The sequence below is a fragment of the Hesperophylax consimilis genome, chromosome 2 (assembly GCF_061612785.1).
Source record: "Hesperophylax consimilis isolate HC1 chromosome 2, BYU_Hcon_1.0, whole genome shotgun sequence".
Taxonomy (NCBI): Eukaryota; Metazoa; Arthropoda; class Insecta; order Trichoptera; family Limnephilidae; genus Hesperophylax; species Hesperophylax consimilis.
In genome coordinates this window covers 25,994,953-26,017,883 of record NC_142837.1, presented here as the reverse complement: position 1 = coordinate 26,017,883, position 22,931 = coordinate 25,994,953, and the positions used below count along the sequence as shown (strand labels likewise).

Here is a 22,931-nt window from a genome sequence, read left to right as displayed (position 1 = left end):
ATATATGTTTTTTTAAGACGAAAATGTTTTAATAACTATTATAATTGAATTATTTTTGTATATTAATATGTTTTATATAACCTCTACCCAAGTCAATGTCATCTCTGAACAAAAGAGAGTAACATTGTAAGAAGTAAGAGACAAAATATAATTATTGCATTAACTAGCTGAGGTGTACCCGGCGTTGCTTGGGGAATTATAAAAGTTTTGAGGTTGTGAGGCTTTTTTAAGATATACAATTCTGCAGTAAATTATTTTGATGTATCGTATAAGGTTTAGCCAGCATTTGCAATGTAAGCGCCCGAAGATATTATTTTTACGACTTGATTACAAAACACTTTCTATAAATTTAGCATAGACATATGAATATTAGTAGACCTGCCCTAAGTGATTAAAAGCGTATTATTCCCCACTCCCCATACCGGTTCCATTGGAGCCGGCTGGGCTCGCGTATGGCCTCAAGTGAATTTAGAAAACGTGACGTCATTATTCTTGTGCGAACTATGGTCGAGGCATCATCGGTTAATTTTACGAAATAACACGGCAAAATGGTGACTTGTGCTATGAAAACTTCTAAAAATAGATGTGAAAAAGAGAATAAACCCAATTGTCGTATTACATTCCATATATAAGCATTATTTTACTTTATTTTAAGCATATTCACATCGTATAATATGGATCAGTTGTAGAAACATATACTATCACATCGAGATACGTCTGGACGCGAAACACAAAGCTGGTTGGTTGCTGGAAAGTAAATTATGAACATTTATAAAAGTGTCTTAACTAAATACATAAACGAAATATTCGACTCTGAAAATAGAAGAAATTTATTTTGCCGAATTTGGACTTCGCAAATTTGTTCATAACGTGGCGAGTAATTTGCGCTCCCATGTAAAAATGTCATTATGTATTCATTCAAAAGCAGATTTTACTCTTAAAAACTAAATGGTGATATTATAATGCGAGATGCCTATTTACTGTCCGATTGATTTATTGACGAATCACAGTCAGCTTTCCTCTCTGCGTCCCGCAACTCTTGTTTTAACCCCTCGTCCTTAACTTCTCGTCTATTAATATTCATATCTCTGTGAAATTTAGCATGCATATATACAAACCTTCCGGAAGAAATTCTCTAAATGATAGTGAAAACCTTATCAATATCTGTTGCGTTGTTTAGAAGAACTAAGCGCACAAACGGACTTAGATATAGAGATGTTCACATAAAAAACTTTTATAAATTAACACAACAGAATCATGGAATCACTGAGATCTCAAAATAACAAACAAACTAAAAATATATCATTTATTATGAACGTGAGTATCAGTGTCAAAATTAATTAAAGAGAGTTTATTTTTTTTAATTTAGTATTTAGTTTTTAATAAACAATGAACAAAAAGTACTTATTATTTGAGTCGGATTTTATCTGCAGCCAAAAAGCAGAAGAGCATGCATGAAAGTGAAGAAAGTACGTAGTAATTATTTTTTTTTTTTCTAAACTAATGTTTAAGACAACTTTTTTTATGCATAGCACAAAGGGTAACAATTATTATACAAGCAATAATTATTCGCCTGAAACACTCATCCACATTGAAAAATCTCCTGATAAAAGATACATGACGCCAACGGGACACGAACCCGTGTCCCTTCGATTTCCGGTCGACAGCTCTGACCACTGAGCTATGGCGGCTTATCTCTTATCCGCGAAATAATTCAATATATACTAGTGTTTCATTCAACAATAACTGCTTGTTACATTTTTTCACCTGAAAACAACCAACTTTATTTTATATGAGAAAGGCATTGTAAGTGCTAACTCTCTCACTAGATGGCGTCGAGACAAATTGTCTACATTTTTAGGTGAAATTCTAGAACTTGTCAATTATTAATTTTTTTTTTTTTGGTAAACTAATGTTTAAGACAAGATTTTTAATGCAGATAAGCCGCCATAGCTCAGTGGTCAGAGCTGTCGACCGGAAATCGAAGGGACACGGGTTCGCGTCCCGTTGGCGTCATGTATCTTTTATCAGGAGATTTTTCAATGTGGATGAGTGTTTCAGGCGAATAATTATTGCTTGTAAAATAAAAGTACATAGTGTGTGCTACGATAAAGTTGTGTATTGTTCCATCCTCCCTACTTACGGCAACGGAAAAATATCGTGAGATTTAGCTATGTAAGTAATCATATGCACATTTTCTGTAAAACTATTCAGTTAATTAATTATTTATGTATTTGAGATGATTCTTCTTATAGATATCTTGGTCGTATTCTTTTCAATCGAATTAATTATTATGTTGAATATCATTTATGGAATCTGGCATCTTTAGAAATGAATAAAAAATATTAGAAAAACGAGTAAATAAAATTATTAAATGAATAGTTAAAATCAGCATTCATCTTAAATTTATGTAAGAAATAACGCGATGTAAGATCTCCCAAAAATACTGTCAAACATGTCAACTTCTCAACAGACTTTTGCTTAACCGCAAGGCTGTCGAACTGTCAAATGCTGTCAAATTATCTGTAAGAAAAACGGGTTTATTTTTAGATGCGAAAAGTTTTTATAATAACTGTCAGATTAATTGCCTTACTAAGCAGAAAAATAATGTTGCATTTGCAACGCTGTAGATATGTAGATATATAAAGCGCCCCTGAGGTGATATCTCACAAAAGCGGCGCTATACAAATTATCCAATAATAAATAAATAAATAAATTAGGTATGCAATTACATAAATAATGATATCTGATAATGTACCCTTAGCGCCCCTGAGGTGATTATCCACGTAAAGGGCTGTATACAAATAAGCCAAATATTTTTATTACGATGAGAAATATGACACAAACAGTGTTAGAAAAAGAAAAACTCTCGCTTTCAGTTGGCATTAGAAAATATTATTATTATTGCGGTTAGAAATATAACATAACAGTGTTAGAAAGAGTAAATACATATCTCGCTTTCAGTTGGCATTTGAAATTGTTATTATTATTGCGGTGAGAAAATATTATTATTATTACAGTGTAAGAAAGAGAGAATATCTCGCTTTCAATTTAATTGGCATTAGAAAATATTATTATTATTACAGTGTTAGAAAGAGAGAATATCTCGCTTCTAGTTGGCATTAGAAAATATTATTATTATTACAGTGTTAGAAAGAGAGAATATCTCGCTTTCAATTTAATTGGCATTAGAAAATATTATTATTATTACAGTGTAAGAAAGAGAGAATATCTCGCTTTCAATTTAATTGGCATTAGAAAATATTATTATTATTACAGTGTTAGAAAGAGAGAATATCTCGCTTCTAGTTGGCATTAGAAAATATTATTATTATTACAGTGTAAGAAAGAGAGAATATCTCGCTTTCAATTTAATTGGCATTAGAAAATATTATTATTATTACAGTGTTAGAAAGAGAGAATATCTCGCTTCTAGTTGGCATTAGAAAATATTATTATTATTACAGTGTAAGAAAGAGAGAATATCTCGCTTTCAATTTAATTGGCATTAGAAAATATTATTATTATTACAGTGTTAGAAAGAGAGAATATCTCGCTTCTAGTTGGCATTAGAAAATATTATTATTATTACAGTGTAAGAAAGAGAGAATATCTCGCTTTCAATTTAATTGGCATTAGAAAATATTATTATTATTACAGTGTTAGAAAGAGAGAATATCTTGCTTTCAGTTGGCATTAGAAAATATTATTATTATTGCGGTGAGAAATACGATATAAACAGTGTTAGAAAGATAGAGTATCTCGCTTTCAGTTGGCATTTAAAAAATTACCATAAACGCTCCCTAAAATTTTGAAATACTTCGATGAACAAACATTTAGCTTTTGAAAAATATTTGTGGAGGTTTGCAAATTTTCGTGTAAAGAAGTAATTACAGTTGACACGATAAAAAACTATAGTTGCGTTAAAATATTTAATATTTTTAATTGCACACATGTTGATTTGTAGTACTAAAACCAAATTAAAATCAGAGTAGTATTTTATGATGAAGTACGTTCAAAAACAGCGAATTTATCTGGAATCAAATATAATGCGAACATTATATTACAACATAACCCGCGTCCTAGCCATTTTTACTCTTAGAATATCTAAACAAATCTGACACATAGGTACTCTATTATAGTTCTCTTAAATTACAAAATTTAAAATAAAACTGCAGGTAAAACAAAACTAAAAACATCAAATAAAGTACACTGTACGTTCCAGCACATGATAAAAGTAGTGTAGGAGGTGCTCGCTACTTCTGTGTTCCGAAGAATCCAATTTATTTGGCGAGATGCCCCTTCTTGCGAGTGTCTCATCATCATGATACGTTTATCTTCCCCGGCAGGAGGGGTATGCAGACAATCGGGTGTTGCGGGGAAAGAGAGAGACAGGTTTGGTCGTGTCATTTCCCCGGGGTGTTGGAACTGCAACGTCACTGCAGGTAGGGATGGAAAAAAACATCGAGTAGGTACCAAATAAGAAATCAAAGAATTTATACATAATCCGTCATTGGTTCAAATGTTCCATCTAGGCGTACCAGGCTCATTACGCTACTTCATATAGAAACCAACATCACAAATGCAGCAAATAACCCATCAATCACAACATACAACCACTACGAAAAATTACCACACTTAGGCATGATTCTTTGCTAACATACAAAACTAATTCATATTTTAGAACTAGGTACGTCCACTTTATTTTTCGTTAAACTTTATCAGTCGATTACAACTCGTGAGCATATAATTCTTCATTATAAAAAATCTCTTTATCTCTCCACACACTTTCTTCCTTTTTATTATTATTACTCATATAATGTATGCATATGAACTGTTCTCATATCAGCCGAAATTATTAAGATATTTTATGAATACATATAATAAAGTACCTAAAGCATACGTTATAGGTACTTGAACCAAGTATAGTTTAATATACCTTATCACTTCTATCATAACGTACTGGGTATGTCTAAATAAACAAATAAATATATTATAATTCAGGCGAGTGCGATATTTTTGGACATCTATGATTTTTTTTTAAAAATTTGGAATTCAAAAAGAAAATTTGTAATACATTTACAGTTAGGTACTTAAAAATTAATTATGTATCGTGCAGCCATTGGTGGAGGAATGAGGGACACATCATATTAAAATATCTGTTTTTGTGCCTTTTACGGTTAAAAAACTATGTAGCTTAATAATTTAGGTTTTTATGATATCATAGACATAAAGCAATTTTAAAATTTACTAGTTTTTAGTTACTACACGGTTTAACCAGAATACTTCGCTATTTGAGTAAAGCTTGTCTCCTATGAACAATTACATATATTATATGGAACAAAGAATATGGCGTAACGCAAATTAATTTGATTTTTTTCAAATTTTTATGACTCCTGATGGAAATGACGTAGCGATATAGAAATATTTGCATTGACATAAATTCTAAAAAGAGCAAATCAGAGCAGAGATCGCCGAGACATTTCGAGACATTTCTGACATCGATGTTATTGTAGGGAATGCACCCCTGTTCTAAAGACATTGGCGTACTGCAACTGTTGTGCATACATTGCGCGAGTGCATTTTACCTTGTTAGGAGGTTAGGATTAGAAGGACAAACACACTTGGGTTGTAGGTTGCTTTATGTCGTGTTAGGTTGTGATGAGTTGCGCGGGGCGCGCGGCACGTGCATTTTTACGACTATGAACTTTTGATGCAGACTATCATATTTCTTGTCAGGTGTTGTTTTTGCATCATGCTTAGTTCCTTAGTTGGTGAGCTTTGTGGTTTACAACAGTGTTTCTTAAACGTATTGGACTCGGCACCCCCTTTTAAAATAATATTGCTTCATTGCCACACCCACAATTTTTTTTTGCTGATACTTTTCATTGCCGAAATATTGAATTAATTGGTTTTATATTTGTTAAGTGGCTAGGTCTGAGTAGTCAGGTACTTTTATTTTTTCCATATCCTTCTCCTCCCAACTTCCCTCAGCCTGAAACCTTCCCTAATTCTATCATTTGTGACTATTGTGGTAGGTACCAAATCAAATAAAAAATATCAATGTTACCTAAATAACTAAGTGATCAAAGCTATTCATTAAAATTAACTTAATATTATCATGTTGACATTTAAATAAAAGTAATTTTCTAGTGTATGATTGATTGGCCTCTCTAGAACCGAAAAATCTTAAAAATATTAATCGAAGTTAACCCTATTTTGAACCGTAATCGCAAAAATATATACAACGAAAAACTGACATTGGCCCTTTTAGAAGCAAACTAGAGATATCAATCGGTCGGTTGTAATACGTATCTACCTATTTTGAAAAATACTTTGTAAAAAAGCATGGTGAAACAAACATTTAACACGGGCATATGCCTAGCTTGGTGGTCTAAGCATACCTAATAATTCTAATAACCGTGTCACCGAATAAAGAATGAAGAAACAAATGACATTTATGCGGAAAATAAATGCTGATCATTATTTTGAACATTTTAAAGGTCGCCTTCTATTGCGCTCACCGTCCACCCCCCTCCCTGTTGCCCTAAGTCCACCAAAACTACCCTCTCCAGCGTCCCCAGATGGCGATGTGTCCCACTTTGGAAATCACTGGTTTAGACGTTGGAAAGAACTGAATTAGAAATCAGTAAAAAAAAAAGACAGCGCAAAAACAAAATCTTTCAAGAGAACGTTACAGACGTGAGTGTGTAACGTTCTCTCAAAATGCAATTACTGATATTTGGCATCACGAGTAGGTACTACTTAGTATAAGAGGTTTTTATTAACATCACGGATGTGCAATTATTAGCCTTTAAAGATGACGCGACGATAGAAAAGACATAGGAAACTGTTCAAAATCTTCAATGTTTATTTCGTGTTAAAATATTGGTTTATTTATTTGGTTTATACCAATGACGTTATACATATAGACGCAATATATAAAAATTTCAAAGTGGAAAGAAAAAAATTACATCAATTTTAGTCAATGTGTGCAATGAGAAAGTATATTAATTACTCGGCAAACACTAGTAAAAGCCAAAGAATGCCATTTCATTTGTAAATACAAGCAAATTAATTATTGTTACCGATTATTATAAATGTTTCCCGCCCGAACATTTCAGGCGTCACGTCGTTTGAGAAAATGCAAGGCCGACTAGAGTACAGGTCTGAGGGCGCAACTGCCAAATTATAAAGAAACTGATATCGCCAAGTAAGCTAATAGTCTAATCACACTGTTTATTTATATTCTTGCGGTAAAACAACACACAAATCAGCAGTAATAACGATTATCAACAACAATTACGGCCATTCGCAAACTGCCGTCGCTGTCATGGCAAGGCACCGACTACACCTCAAAATCCGTCAGGCTCCCAAGCCTATACTTTAGTCGGCATTGCATTTTCTCTGGGTAGTTGGTATTTGACGCAACTTTTAAATACGAAAGCCATTTATAATTTGAACAACTATGAATTAAGAATTTATTTTAAACGAGTGTTTCTTACTTGCCACATTTTTCTTAAATTTGTGAGACGTATTTATCGTACCCAGTAAAAGTACCGGGTATTTCCATGCGATACTTTGTACTTGTGACAGATCTCCAAAATACCTGGTTCCAAAATACTCATAAATATTTTATACCGGGACTACGTATTTTTAATAGGTACTTTTACCAGGTATTTTTGACAGGTATTTTTAATAGGTATTTTTGATAGGTATTTTTAGTAGGTATTTTTGATTGGTATTTATGATGGGTATTTTTAATGGGTATTTTTAGTAGGTATTTTTGACGGGTACTTTTTATGATGATTTGTGACAAAATGTGAGTATTTAGTGGGTATTTTTGATATAGGTATTTTCGAATGGTATTTTTGACGGCTAATTGTTATGGTGATATTTTGCGACCGGAAAATTGTGGGGAATTTATCGATACGGAATTTTTTGTGGGAAATTATGTTTTACAGAAATTCTCTAACAACCCCTCCTCCCCATGGATTTGGAATAATAAATGGAGGAATCAAGATATAAATATTTTATGAGTATTTTGTCACCGGTATTTTTACCAGGTATTTCTCTGTACCTGTACTCATTGTACCCAGTAACAAAAAGTACTCATAGGACCCACCTCTAATTGTAACGTCGTTAGTTTGTGCTAGACAGATTTAGGCTATCAATCAGAAGGAGCCCCGCGGATAGAAGAAAATACATCAGTTTATTTTTAGGCTAACTAATGGAATAAAACTAACTAAATAACACGGCAAACACTCCTTGCTTCATTCACATTAATATTATTATAACACATCGTCTTCAATGTCGCAATTTTTAATTTTTCTTGTACAATAATGTATTATATCTATTGCACTGTTTATGAATATATTATGTAAACTATGTAAATGTACATGTAAACGCCGTTACTTGGTTATTAAAATAAATGTAAAATCTCTTGACATTTTAGTTAAATACGACAATTTGCGCCAATCGAATAGCGCCTTTTGCGGCTGCTTCGTTCCCTTCCCCTAAGTCGTGGCTCAGCTCGACAACCTCAACTTATGGGAAAGATTAAAATAACCGCAAATTGAGCGACACGCCATGACACTTGCAGTCGTTTCGTTCCTTTCCCGACGTGTGTGGCTCGGCTCACGTTTCGGTTCGCAAATCTAAACATACCATTGGACCAGGTATGTTTTTTAATAATTTTCAGAGTTTAGATTGTGACTTTTTCTACAGAGAGATTTTCATATAATTACTAACGAAAGGAGATTATCTTCAAAATAATATTACTATAGTTTTTAAGAACTTAAAACAAAGGACTTACATGCCGATAGAAATTCGGAATGCGGGAATGAACTAGACCGCGTTCATATTAACCTCGTGACAAACCACGCTTTGAGCACGCTATATTTTCGTGACATGGCCTATTTCAGCATATCGCTCGCTATAAATTTCGATTGGTTGTGTATGGCGAGCGATATGCTGGAATAGACCAAGCCATGCTGCGTATGGCGTGATGTCGCCTACCTTAATGTTGCAAAGGCACCATATATTAATATAAAAGTGATAGGACGCATTTGCGAAAATGAAGAGAAAGCACTATTTTTATTAAAACCAACCAGTATTGAGCTCATGTTTAAATAGGTGCTTTAATAATAAATGAAAATGTCGAATCGATTATGCTGCATAATTTACAATTATCGCTAATGATTATTATTGATGAATCATCGATAAATTAATTATTTTATGTTTTTTTTCCGGCAGATGTAGTCTTGCCAGCGAGAAAGGGGAATGAATATTCATTAATTAAATTATTTAGGATAAGAAAATTTACAGTAAAAAGCCGTTTCCTTGTTCGAAGGCATTACCCATATAACCAAGCTGGTGGCTAGCGTGCAGTAGAAAAAAATTATACTAAATAAGAACACAATAATTATATACCCGAAAATGGAACATTCTCTCAGTACCTATCGTCCTGGTGGAAGATCAACATTCCGAATCGAAATTTTGCTTGAAATGGATTTGGCGTGGTTTGATGACCAGATCTGACTTTTTTGAGAGTGCCGCCTGGAGCGTCTAATAGTCAGTGAGATTATTGAATTACTAATCGAGGTACGCAATGGTCGGGTACTTCCCAACCACTCTATTACCCGTCCCCTTCCCCATTACCTTCAGCCTCACAACGTGCTACATTTGGTTATACCATATTCCCATAGGCCATCAACATTTAGATTTCTTGTGAGGTATTCACATAAAAAAGAAACACCTGAATAACTTTTTAAAAAGTACTTCACAATTTTTAATAACATAATAACTAATACATGGTTCGTAACAATCTATTCTAAACTACCTAGAATGCTTGAAAACATTGAACACTTCTTTAGTAAGAAGTCAGGTAGTTTATAATTCGCCTATTCGGTCTCCATTATATAAAATACATTTCTAAAATACAGAAATGGTACAGCACACATTTTTTAGATTTGTTACATTTAAGCTGAATATTCCAATTCAAAACGTTAACTATATCCTTCTGATGAAATATTCGAATTGATTATGCTGGCAAATAGGCGGATTATATCTGACTTTTTTCTAGTAAATCAAATTATTAATTACTAGTTAATTAAGTCAACTAGCTAATTATTTGTTCGGTCTTTACAGAGTTTTTAAAAATCAGACAGTGGCGTTCCTCCTGTCTTCAAGGTTTGTGGAATGTGCAAAATTTCATCAATCTCGGAATAAAACTAGAGATTTTATAAAAATCAAACAAACGCCGGCCGCCAAAGGCAATCTTCTTTATATAAATAACTGAAGTGAACCCGGTGTTGCTCGTTCTTATTAATGATTTGGAGTAAAGTTTTAGGGTTGTGAATTTAAGTAAACTGGGTTAAGTTTCAAGGTGGAAATAATCATTTGTCAATAATTGAACAGTTACATTTATGTGCGTATTTGATTCGGCTAATATATATTGATCTTAGCTAATATATATATATGTTATAAAAAGAAACCAGGGTTTCCCTACCCGCCTAATTTTCTTCGTAACCAGCCACTGCCACCCATCGGTGGTTATGGTGGTAGATAGCCCTTGGTGTCATATCGAAAGTAAGAGAGTTTGGTAGGGGTGGCTGAGCGTAGGCGAGAATGGGTGAAGAAAATGTTTTTTGTTATGGGAATGCCGCCAATGCTTCAGATTATTTCAGAACGGGCCCGCCGACTGTGTTGATGAGTCTGGTTCGCGAATGCTCTAGAAGGTTCTGGAAGGAGAAAATTCAAGAAGGTTCGAAACTGAGTGGCGGAGTGTGTAGGTGAGTCTAAAAGGTTCCAGAAAGTTCGAGAATGCTCTTGAAAATTCTGGAAGGTGAAAGTTCCAGAAGCTTCCAGAAAGTTTTATAAGGTTCCAAACTGAGTGGCGGAGTTTATCGGTGAGTCTAGAAGGTTCCAGGAGATTTAGAGAAGGTCCCAGAATGCTTTAGAAAGTTCTGGAAGGTTCTCTTTTATATACGGCGCGCCAGAGTCCGTATTGCGAAAAATCTAAACAAATATGCATGTGAAAGTTTTTAAAAGTCAACTCGAATAAACCTTTTTTAATATTTCTCTTTCGAGGCCGAGAGAAGAGGTACACCTACATGGCGCTTTATCCTGTTTTCCTTGCATTTATGATCTTCCAGCCACATACCTTATTTTAATATACATAGATATATCGGCCTCTTTATGTATTTAAAGTTGAGTCTGTATATGTTGCGGGTTCGATAATGACCGCGTAACTGGCTAAAAATGCAAAGAAAACAGGATAAAATGCTCTACACCTCTTCTCTTGGCATGCCTAAACTATTGATGAATTCACATTTATACATCGTCGCACACATACTCTTATGACGTAATTTTAACTCTTGAAGTGACCTGTTGAAGTAGGTAGTTGGTTCACTCAATCGTCCCATAATTTCTAGGGAAAATCCAATTTCTTATTTAAATCACTTCATGATATTCCTTCTTCCGTTCATCTCCCTACATGTCCGAACCCGATATCCAAACCTTCTCAGATGTGTCTCTTTCTGTATCTTAATCTTTGCACTTATATCACCATCGGCCTTGAATTCTTTATGGATTTCCACATCTGTAACACATTATAACATGGTTTTACCACACATACACTTTAGGAATTACATTACTATTACTACTAGTTGTTAATTTATCGTTAAAGAGAAAATATTATGTATCTTCATGGAATCGGATGTTTTTTCTATAGAATCTGCCTGTTTTCTCAGTTCTTTGTTTTTATTTAGAACGATAAGTCGAATAAATCTTTTTAAAAAAATATTTCGCAACCATCGTCATAGAATTATCAAAAGAAACGTAATTATGAAAATCGAGATTTTTAAAAAGATATATATTTGTTAAATATTGTAATGTTTCCTGGGATCTTCAGTTTAAATAAACGCATTTATCTTCAGAATAACGGAACTTTTATTGCACTAATGAAATTACATTATAAATATATTTTTTCCCGGCCCGGCACTTTGCAAACTCAGTTACAAAGAGCTGCTTTAATGTTTTTGAAAAAGGAGGAAGGTAATGACTAGTGTTTTGCTTTTTATAGTAAAAACTTAACACCACTAACAAAAACTGTCAAAACAGTACTAATTACATTTGAACATAGACTCTGTTTTACCAACTCCAATTATCTTGACGCTAGATGTCAGTGAACATCGCTTTTTTAACAATATTATTTATATGTATATTAATGTAATATTAGCAAGCACAACATAATATTCTTAAATATGCGGAGTACTTAATTATGTTGACGCATCTAATTAGTAAGTAGATAGATTTGCGGTCTGCGGTGAATTCGAAATCGACTCACGTACTAACGCGTGCCTTTTAAAATCCTCGTATCCAGGTGACGATGTTACGCAATCATATTTTCATTAGAAGCAAAACCGATGCCGACATATTATGTTGAAATTACTAAAAATATCAATATTGTTAATATTATTTTCAAAAATACTACCGATGTGTGAAGGATCCATCAAAACATTAATATTTAAAATAAATTAAACCTTTTTGAAATTATGAAGAAATGCAAATTGATGATATGTTACATAATATTATTAATTCACTGATTAAATTACCCAGATAGTAGAAAAATATTCTCAGGTCTAACTGGGTAACTATTCTATTTCTTATACAATGTATAAATAATTAAATACTATTTACTTGTGCAATACAATTGCTTGAATATAGTAGGTATATCAGTTACAAAAAATTCCAGTTATTATGTAAAATACGAGGTTTTCCAATAAGAGGTGTTATTTTGATATTCAATCGTAAAAGATCAATGGTTTCGTTGCTTGTGTGGCACGCAGCGCCGTCTTGTTGAAAGTAAACGTTGTCCAGATCAATACCATCCAATTCCGGCCATAAAAAATCATTAATCATCTCTCGATAGCGCAATCCATTCACCGTAACTGTTGCTCCAGCCTCATTTTCTAAAAAGTAAGGTCCAATGACTCCGCCGGACCATAAACCGTACCAAACAGTCACACGTTGAGGATAGAGCCTTTTCAACAATAACTCTTGGGTTTTCCGAGCCCCAGATGCGACAATTTTGCTTGTTGACGAAGCCACCGAGGTGGAAATGGGCATCATCACTTAAGATGCTTTGCATTTGATTCACTCAAGTGAATTTTAATCATTTCAACGCGTTGTTGAAGCGTGTATCGTTCCTTTTTTATTAATGGCGTAGTTTCTACTTGTCAAATGTCAAAAAAAGACAGCTTCAAAAACATCTACCGAAATAGCGGGTTATTCAAAATAACACCTCTTATTGGAAAACCCTGTATTATAAATACTGGACAATCAGTGAAAATATACAGAAAATAGCAGAAGAATAGCAAAAGAATATACCTATCTGAGAATCATCGGTAAAATATCAATCAGTCTGTTGGTTTTCGAAAAAAAATGAAAATTTAGCTCTTTTTAATTTTGAATAACTTTGTATCTAGGTATTCGTAATATTTTTGTGCACTGTCCAACTGTCGGGTTACATTTAGGTACATACATGTAAAAAATATGTATTTTTTATTGTAAAACTTATTGAAAAAATATGCTATCCTAAAAGTTTTAGGATAGCATATTTTTTCAAAAAGATGGTCTTATAAATTCTACCCCATGCAAAAATCATAATCCTTGTTTGTATCAGAGCAAAACTAAGAAAACTTACATGATCAGTAAAATCATATCTACTAAATGTAATAATAATGAAATAATTATTTCAGGTCTAACCCGTTATACTGAAACTCTCTCATATTATATAATACCTAGATACTTTGCTTTATATCAATCACTATACAAATAATGGTTTTTCTATGGCTTACTATGTTATCTATATCTGAACCACATACGTACATAAATATCAGTATTTGTTTGTGTAAACCACGTTAATGTAGCAGCCACAAATAGAAATTGATTTCATCTAAATTTGAGTGGAATCCAATGTCACCTTTAGTACCATTTGACTAATACATCGAGACAGCCAATCTACATTGCATACTCTGTCTCTCTTTCACTGCTTTTCATTGTATTCGCCATTCCATTTGAATTTGTACCGAGTGACAGAATTTCTGAATAAAAGCAAAGAATGGTCAGACTTATGTATCACGAAACACGCCCACATTGACCTTCCTGTGTCTTTCTTTATCCTGTGGTGTATGTGATTTAGGTGGCGGGTTTGAGTGCCGCCATCGGGAAACCATTTATTGTATAACCAACACCTCTGTCATAGGTAACTCCAAGTGGTTTGCTACGTTTGGTGACTTAGCAGGGAGCCCGGGATCATCGGGTGAGGTGTATTCCACCAGCTGCGTGATGTGCCAGATCGGGAGAGGCTGGTTCGGGGAGACCCTTTCACTTCTCCAACAGAACTTCATCTCCTCCCTTACCTTCAAAAAGACCCTCCATACAGCATCCTAAAAGATAACAGGCCATGAGGGAATTTATTTTCCTTAGGGCCTCTTGTGTAGATTTAATGTAAAAAAGAGCACGGCTAGATGTTTCTTAATGTAATTAAACTATAATTTTAAGTTTTTTTCTAGCTTTGTAGCGCACATATCTCAAAGAAAGCAAAGGGCGCCTGCGTAAGTATAAAAACATGTTTTATATATATTTCAAAAGTTATAAGTAGTTTCAATGGAATTAAAATTGGGTAGCTAAAAACTATTTGCCGATAGTTAAAACTTGAAGAGTTCGAGATAAAAAATAATTTTACATACGTTGATAAATATCTAACAGAGTGGAAGATACTCTCAATATCGACCTGGTGTAAGACCACCATTCAGAAATGAAAAGTTGTCTGAAATGGCTTTAGCCGTATTTGGCGACCAGATCTGAATAGCTATGTACTTCCCCACCTTCCTCTTCCCCATCTCCCCCCCACTAACTTCAGCTTCATAACATATCCCAATTGGGAATGTCATATGTCTCACTGGCTCCAGACGGTTGGGAGTACTCTTATGCGGTTTCACGTATATAAACTAACTATACATATCAAATTCACGCTGGATTTTCACAACATTTTTGATCAATTACATAAATCGCAGTCATCCCAAAAACAAAGGTTCGATAAATACTCGTAAGTTTGCTATAAGATATTTAACACATCCTCCGTTGTTTTCTTCTCCTCCATATAAGCTTATTTTGTATTTCTGAAGTGTTATTTCATATGATTGTATGAGTGTCGAATAAAGAGAATTACTTTGCGTAAAAAACCAACTTTCACTCCAAATCTGATTATTGCGATTGCTTCGGGTGAAAGATTTCGCAAGTTTGTTTTAAAACTTGGCTCAATGCTCAGATAGCATGCACGCGCGTGCAAACGGTGCATTTTAGATGTTTTACAGGCCGTAAAAACATCATCTTAATAAAAAAAAAATTGAAGAATTGGAATCGTAAATACCAGGCTGTCCACTTTTAAAGAATTATTTTTAAAACCAACTGTCATGAACCTTGATATTTTAATGTTGATTCACTTTCATGTTCTTACCATTAGATGAAGGTTCTCTACTGTGTATTATTATGAGAAATATACTATGGTTTATATATTAACGAGGTCAACAGGTTTTTGAATTTTGTTCCTTCTTCTGTTCATTTCTTTCATTAACTTATGTGGTAATGTATATTATTCTTTCGTTTGTCTTTTTACTTATACAATCTTATAGTTTTTTCTTATTACTTTCTATATTGTACCATGACAGTAAATAACTATCATGAATGTAAATGGCACAAAAAAATAATTGAATATTTCAGTGTGTCCCAGTTAGTTGACGAGTATCATAAATGTTAAAAAAAGGACAGATTTTATTTTTCGAGGTTATAGAAACATTTTAGTAGGTTAACTTAATTTAACTGGCTTGATGTCAATCAGAATATTATAATGTAATATTAAAGTTAATAGACGATTTTGAGAAGAAACTTATTAATAGTTTAAAATAGTCTATCAATACTTACCTATGCTCTAATGCAATCCTTAATTACATTTATAATACAGGGTTTTCCAATAAGAGGTGTTATTTTGATATTCAATTGTAAAAGATCAATGGTTTCGTTGCTTGTGTGGCACGTAGCGCCGTCTTGTTGAAAGTAAACGTTGTCCAGATGAATACCATCTAATTCCGGCCACAAAAAATCATTAATCATCTCTCGATAGCGCAATCCTTTCACCGTAACTGTTGCTCCAGCCTCATTTTCAAAAAAGTAAGGTCAAATGACTCCGCCGGACCATAAACCGCACCAAACAGTCACACGTTGAGGATAGAGAGATTTTTCAACAATAACTCTTGGGTTTTCCGAGCCCCAGATGCGACAATTTTGCTTTTTGACCAGCCACCGAGGTGGAAATGGGCCTCATCACTCAAGATGATTTGCATTTGATTCAGTCAAGTGAATTTTAATAATTTCAATGCGTTGTTGAAGCGTGCATCGTTCCATTTTTATTAATGGCGTAGTTTCTACATGTCAAATGTCAAAAAATGACAACTTCAAAAGTAACATCTACCGAAATAGCGGGCTATTCAAAATAACACCTCTTATTGGAAATCCTGTATGTTGTCATTTATATTTTTAGAGTTTTTTTGGACGGTTTACACGTAGTTCCCGTGAGCACTTAAGCCATAGGTCCATTGTGCTCTCTCCCATTTTACCTCAATCCTTTAACAACAACCCAGTCCCTTTAATAAAGTTCATCAGGGTTGTTATTGGGTATGTGGCTATGGCTTCTGGTTCTACTGTATGTCTCCCCTGGTCTCTGAGCCTAGTTCCCAACAGGGCAGGATATTGGCACCATAGGTGAATTGGAGCCTCTTCATCCTCTTCACATTTCCTGCATCTATTGGTGTTTTCCACTCCCAATATCTGCATGTGTCTCCTGAGATGACAGTGTCCTGTTAGTAGTCCTACCAGTTCCCTCAGTGAGTTTTCTGTTCGTCTAGGGTCTGGTCCTTTTATGGGTCCTTTGGATTGTCTCATTCCAGGTGCCCTCTCCCATTCTTTGCAGTGCTGGGATTTGACCCACGTATCAATATGTAATTTTGTGTGGCAAGCTGCTACTCCTACGGCCGGCTCGGATCCTACAAGTGGTGCTTTCGCCCCTTTCCTTGCTAGTTCGTCAGCCCACTTAAATTGGTTACAACTTTTCGTAAGATTTTTTTTTATACTTATTATTCTTGAATGATCCCGATCGCACCGTACATAAACGACTTTTTTTTTAAATGGAAATTTAATTCGATTAATTTATACTGGAACAATTTAAAACTTATTTATTTCTGACCGTTACCGGTTACAGCCTATCACGGGCATATTCAGACTGCTACGAATTTTCCTTAAGCTATGGATATTTTAAGTATATACCTTGTGATGTAGTTTCATTTTTTCTTAGAAATTCAGGTGATGTATTGCCATAATTTATTTTTAAATAGTGTAAATAATTTGTTTTTATTACAAGATATTACTCTTTCAACATTTCGATATCGTTTTATCTATTTTTCTCCAGTATAATTCTCATAGCTCTATTTTATAGTAAAATGCTGCAACAAAGAAAAAGTAAGTTTGTAGTTCATTATTGCTGCCTTAAATTACATTATTCCATTTCAAACAAATCCTTAAATAAAACAAAACCCCACACACTATCAATATTGCGATTTTTATTGGTATTTAAGTATTCTATTTCCAATGATCATTTATTTGGTTTATCTTTATTCAAACATATGGATATGTTATTTGGCTATTTTATATAATTCTTTCCATGTGGGTTCATCATCTTCTCCTTTTACACATGAAGGCATATCAGTGCGTCGTCTGCAAATATATATACACATTTTTATAAAACTAGAGCTAAAGTAATTAGCTCAGTATTATATTGATATTTATTTAGGAAGATATTATTCATACCCATTCAATTATACGTTTGCATTGAAAATTTATTCAATTACATTAAAAAAGAGTTGTGTATTTAAATAACAAGATTACACTTTGTTAAATGACAGCCGTAAAACATGTATCTGTATAAAAATAGGTAGAAAATGAATTAAGGAGATGCTAATAGACACATAACAAATAAATAATCTCAATCAATAAAATAAGTTTGCTTGTCTGAAACATTAACGCTAGGTACCTACTTCATTTTTTAAACTTGTATGCGTTTGATTCATCGATATGAATAATAGCTTGGTCGATGGTTTGGTTTATTTATATTTCACATATTCAAACAGAATTCTGTTCTTACTGTTCAACCTCTTTCAATATGGCCGATCGTGTGAGTATTGCACACAACCGCTCTGGAATAAGTTATATAACTATGTTTTAATGTATTTTTTTCCCTCAGTGACTGTGGATTCTGAAAGTAATCAATAAACCAAACACGAATTAAGGTTTTTCACAATACCGGTCTGAAAGATTTTTAATCCTAATTCCCACTTGATCACTTTCTTGACATTATTACACAAAACAATAAACAAGCTCGTCGCGTTTCTTTTAACAAGGTGTGTTCATGAGTTTAAAATTAAAGGCCTGCGCACAAATTATATGGCCAAGTTGTGTTTTTAGAGTAATTAGTTTAAAGCATCACGCAACGAAATACGAACAATATCGTCTATGTTAGTGCAATGTAGATGCAAAATAATTTGGAGAACAAAATAAAATTTTAAATCATCAATAAAGTTAGTTATTATTTTTTTAAATGTAATTAATTTTGCGTTCTTGATGAATACGAAAAGCAATATCTGGAACATTGGAGGGGCTCTACCACTTTCCCAACGACGGAATAATAAAACCGATTTTTTACTTACTTCATCGTACACGTCAAGACTTTATATTTTTTAATAAATTGTACCTAGAAAAGGGAGATATATTCGTTTTCACATAATCTTGCCAGGGAGGATTTTATTCGTGTGTTATTTTATCACGCGCCGGTGGTAAATCCCTTTCTAATTATAACTCACTACAAATATATAATTTTCATAATTTATACTCGTGGTGGGATTAACTTACATTGCTTTAGGTTTGTTTAAGTTACTAACAAATCGTTACAAGGTACACTTAACCCTTTATCGGGCACAATTTTGGTATTTAATATACAAGTGGCAAGGGCAAGTAATACGAACCAGCAAACTATAAGGGCTTCAAAGTTCTTTTCGGCAGGGCCAAAGTGATTTTAATATACACACAAATAATATATTCTAACGATAATTGTTTCAAAGAGCAAACTCTCAATTTGAAGTTCAAACAATTTAATTATCAAATGATAGCTTATGTATCCTTTTACGTGTAGTATATTATTTAAATTGGGATAAAGATTATGTATTTACATTCACAAACATTAGAAAAGTAAATATATACTATACTATCAGTGAATTTGAATACAGTGATTTAAACGACCAGTATCGTAGAAACAAAGAAGACAAAAAAGCAAAAAACGTAATCTGAAGCTTGTTGCTCTTCCGCAGTGTTGCACTTATATAGATAGACAATATTGTGTTCCGTTCCTTGCTTAGTGAAAGTGATAATCAGTATTCGCAAAGATAGTGAGGCTAATGCCCATTGTTGGATTTCTCTGGTGTGATTCGTTGGAATGGAAAAGTGTGTCAGCACATAAAGGTATATTTAAAGTCAGCATGACAACTATATTATTTAGTTACATAATAATACATTTAGAATGGCGAATATATAATATGTGTATCTAGGTTTGTGTGTTGAAATGACATCTCACAACAACGATTTGAGATCGAACGGTTTGAGGTGCCAATCTACCGGTGTGTGTTGTCCTTTTTACCCGGGACATAGGAATCTTATTTTGTAAATAAACAATACCAGAAGAGAGATTTATTTGAACTCGAATACTAGTAGTAATTAAGACGTTAGAAAGGAATGATGACACGATTAAGAAATTTAAAGTCAATGGGCGAGTCATGGATGTTGAGATATAAAATGACATAGTAAATAAACAGGTGGCGTGTCTATTTACATACAATATAGAAATATTTTTTTAAAGAGAAGTAATTATTGATAAGGTTCGCTATTTAAATATTTGGAAATTCTAACATTTCTGTACCCACGCAGCTCAAACACTGTAATCTTCTCTAAACAAAATGTACATTTGTAGAAATAGATAAATATATCAGTAGAGTGACCGCTGTGAAAAAAATTACGTATGTAATGCACACAACAATGGAGTAAATTTGCACACACGACTGCACATCCTGTAATTCCACCTTCATTACGTCGTCGGATAATTAAGAGTGAATCGAGACTAATTTTAGCCACAGTGCATGACAATTGAGTGCAAACGAAACCAGAGCATTCGGTTATTTTTTCGTTGAAAATAGAGTGTTATTTCTCACAACAATATTTCGGCAAAAGTATTCTGCAAATATAAAAATATTTCGTTTTATTTCGACGTCATTTTGTAAACATGAGATGTATTGTATTTACATTGCTTCAAATTCTAAGCGCTCGGATTTTCATTAACACGTGTTAATGAAACATTCACATCGTGATAATATATTCGTAACTTACCAAAAGTTTATCAGGGAACGTGTTAATTCAGTCCTGCGATCCCGTTGTCAACAGGTTTACCAAAAGTTTGAAGAGATTTTTAATAAATTAGAAATACTCATATTTCTCCATGAGAAACGCACACACTGAATATATGTGCTTCAGCAGCACAAAACAGTGAGCTCCGGCATCAGCTTTTACTGTATTTAATAAATTAGCAATACTCATATTTCTCCGTGTGAAACGCACACGCAGAATATATGTGCTTCAGCAGCACAAAGCAGTGAGCTCCGACATCAGCTTTTACTGTATGTAATGTTAAGTCGGCAATGTTGATCATTATCATCGTGTATGACGCTATTAAAGATCCAACTGTAAAATAATAATAAAAGACAAGACGCCAAGTCATATCAATTATTCAACACGAAAAAGATTTATAGAAAATACTGAGACCTCGGTGACTTTTAGCATAAATGGAATACAAATGTCACATTATTAGATTCCAAATTCCAAATCATAGAAGTAGCAGCGTGGTTAAACTCATACCTTTATTGTATATCAATGCCATATGTGGAAAAACTAATTATTAATTGTTTTATGATCCCGTGGTCGTTGAAAATAAACTATTTTGGACAACAAATTATGTTCGAAGGATTATAAGTTTATATAGATAATATGTACATTAATTTAGGCAATATTTCCTCATTTAGATCACGATATCGAGAAGCCGATTGGCAGTTAATACGCAATGTAAAGTATTCATAAGGTTAAATATTGGATAAACAAACCAAGTTCAAATACCACCTACTCGAAACAAAATCAGTTCCTTTAGTATTTTAAATAAATCCACTTCACCTCAAACGAAGTCGATTTACAGAATATTGGATTTTTGAGTTTCCGGGATTTACGAGTATGAACGCAACTTTTAAACGAAATTTCGCCCACAGTTTACGAATCTATTTGTATTTTTATGCATTCGAAGAACCTACCAGAAAAATAGTACCTTAACTTAATCATTTTTTTTTTCATTTTTGTGAGATTTTTTTTTACATTAACCCCCCACGGGAGGTTCTGAGGAAAATAATTTTCATCACGGCCTATTTCATCTTTGGGGATGCGAAAATTCTGGGACTTAAAAAGATATAGGGGTGGGTAGGAATCTAGAGATTAGTGTGTCTAGAAGTGGCGGACGAATGATCGATTCCTCCCGCTGCGGCGCAAGTCAGTGTGTCAAAAGAGACCAGCTGGAGAGGTAAAAGGGTTTCCCTACTAAACACCCCTGCTAAATTACCAAACGTAACGAACCACTTGGGGTGACCTATGGCAAAGGTGTTCGTTAACCAATAAATGGTTCCCGGGGCAGCGGCACCCAAACCTGCCACCCATATTGAAAAGAGATTAATCTACCTAGAACCTACCTAATGAATCTTTTTGTTTTCAATATATTTTTTATTTATTTTTTTAGACGCCTATTAGAATTATATTTGTATTACTATTTTTAAATAATCCTTTGTTATTATTCTTCCTATAAGTCCGTAATAATCATATTTTGATAATTGCAAGATCATTCTTTGATTTTAAAGTGATTTAATTTTTTTAATGTGAATACCGCAAAGGAGTCCCACCAGCTCCCAACCGTTTGGATCCAGTGAGAATATGGCATCGCAAATTAGGGTATTTCGTGATGCTTTAAGTTAGTTGGGAGGGGAAAGAAATGTGGAAAGTGAATGAGAGAGTACCTGGCTATTCATATTAGGTCACCAAACACGGCTAAAGCCATATCAAGCAACTTTTCAATTCTGAATGGTAGTCTTACACCAGGGCGATACTGAACGTATCTTCTACTCTGGAACGTGCCAGAAATAATATAACTTATATTATTTTTAATGATTTTTAATGTAACCCGTACTGTAATTTTTTTTATTTTTTTTATTTAATGAGAAAACACCAATGCAGACAGTAATTAAAAGATAATTTTATAGAAAAACAACTTGAGAATTCGACTTCATCCTAACTATGTCTCACGGATTGACAATTGCCAATGACAATTTTCTATAAAAGGTACAAAATAATACCGAGCCCAGAAGGGTGCAATGCAACATGCAAAGCATCATGCAATTCAACGCGAATTCGTCGTTTGGATGGCAATATGAACATGCAATCTTATAACTGTTTGAACTGGTGGCATTTATTTTTACTGGATATATTTTAAATTTGTATTTATATTTCAGGCGACTAATTATTGCTTATAATTATTTGATATTTTAATAAACCTTTTACACTTGAACTACTATATACGGCATAGTAAGATACTGTACTGTTTTTGTATAAGGTCGTGAAATGCCTTTTTGACTCACCAGCTCTTTTAGACAATATTGCATTTCGTTGCTCTGAACGCAATA

At 33.6% G+C, this 22,931-nt stretch overlaps 1 long non-coding RNA gene across 3 annotated transcripts in view; it reads right to left on the bottom strand.

Moving 5' to 3' along the window:
• Positions 1-22,931, bottom strand: part of LOC149425845 (uncharacterized) — a 423,516-nt gene that overhangs the window by 285,712 nt on the left and 114,873 nt on the right. Inside the window, exon 2 of one of the 3 annotated variants that reach the window (XR_016304257.1) lies at positions 11,474-11,602. The exons of 1 other annotated variant lie outside the window; for it this stretch is intronic. This is a non-coding gene — a long non-coding RNA (uncharacterized LOC149425845). Of the gene's footprint in view, positions 1-11,473; positions 11,603-17,759; positions 17,836-22,931 lie in introns of those variants that run through there. One more of the 3 variants, XR_016304255.1, reaches the window with a different exon arrangement.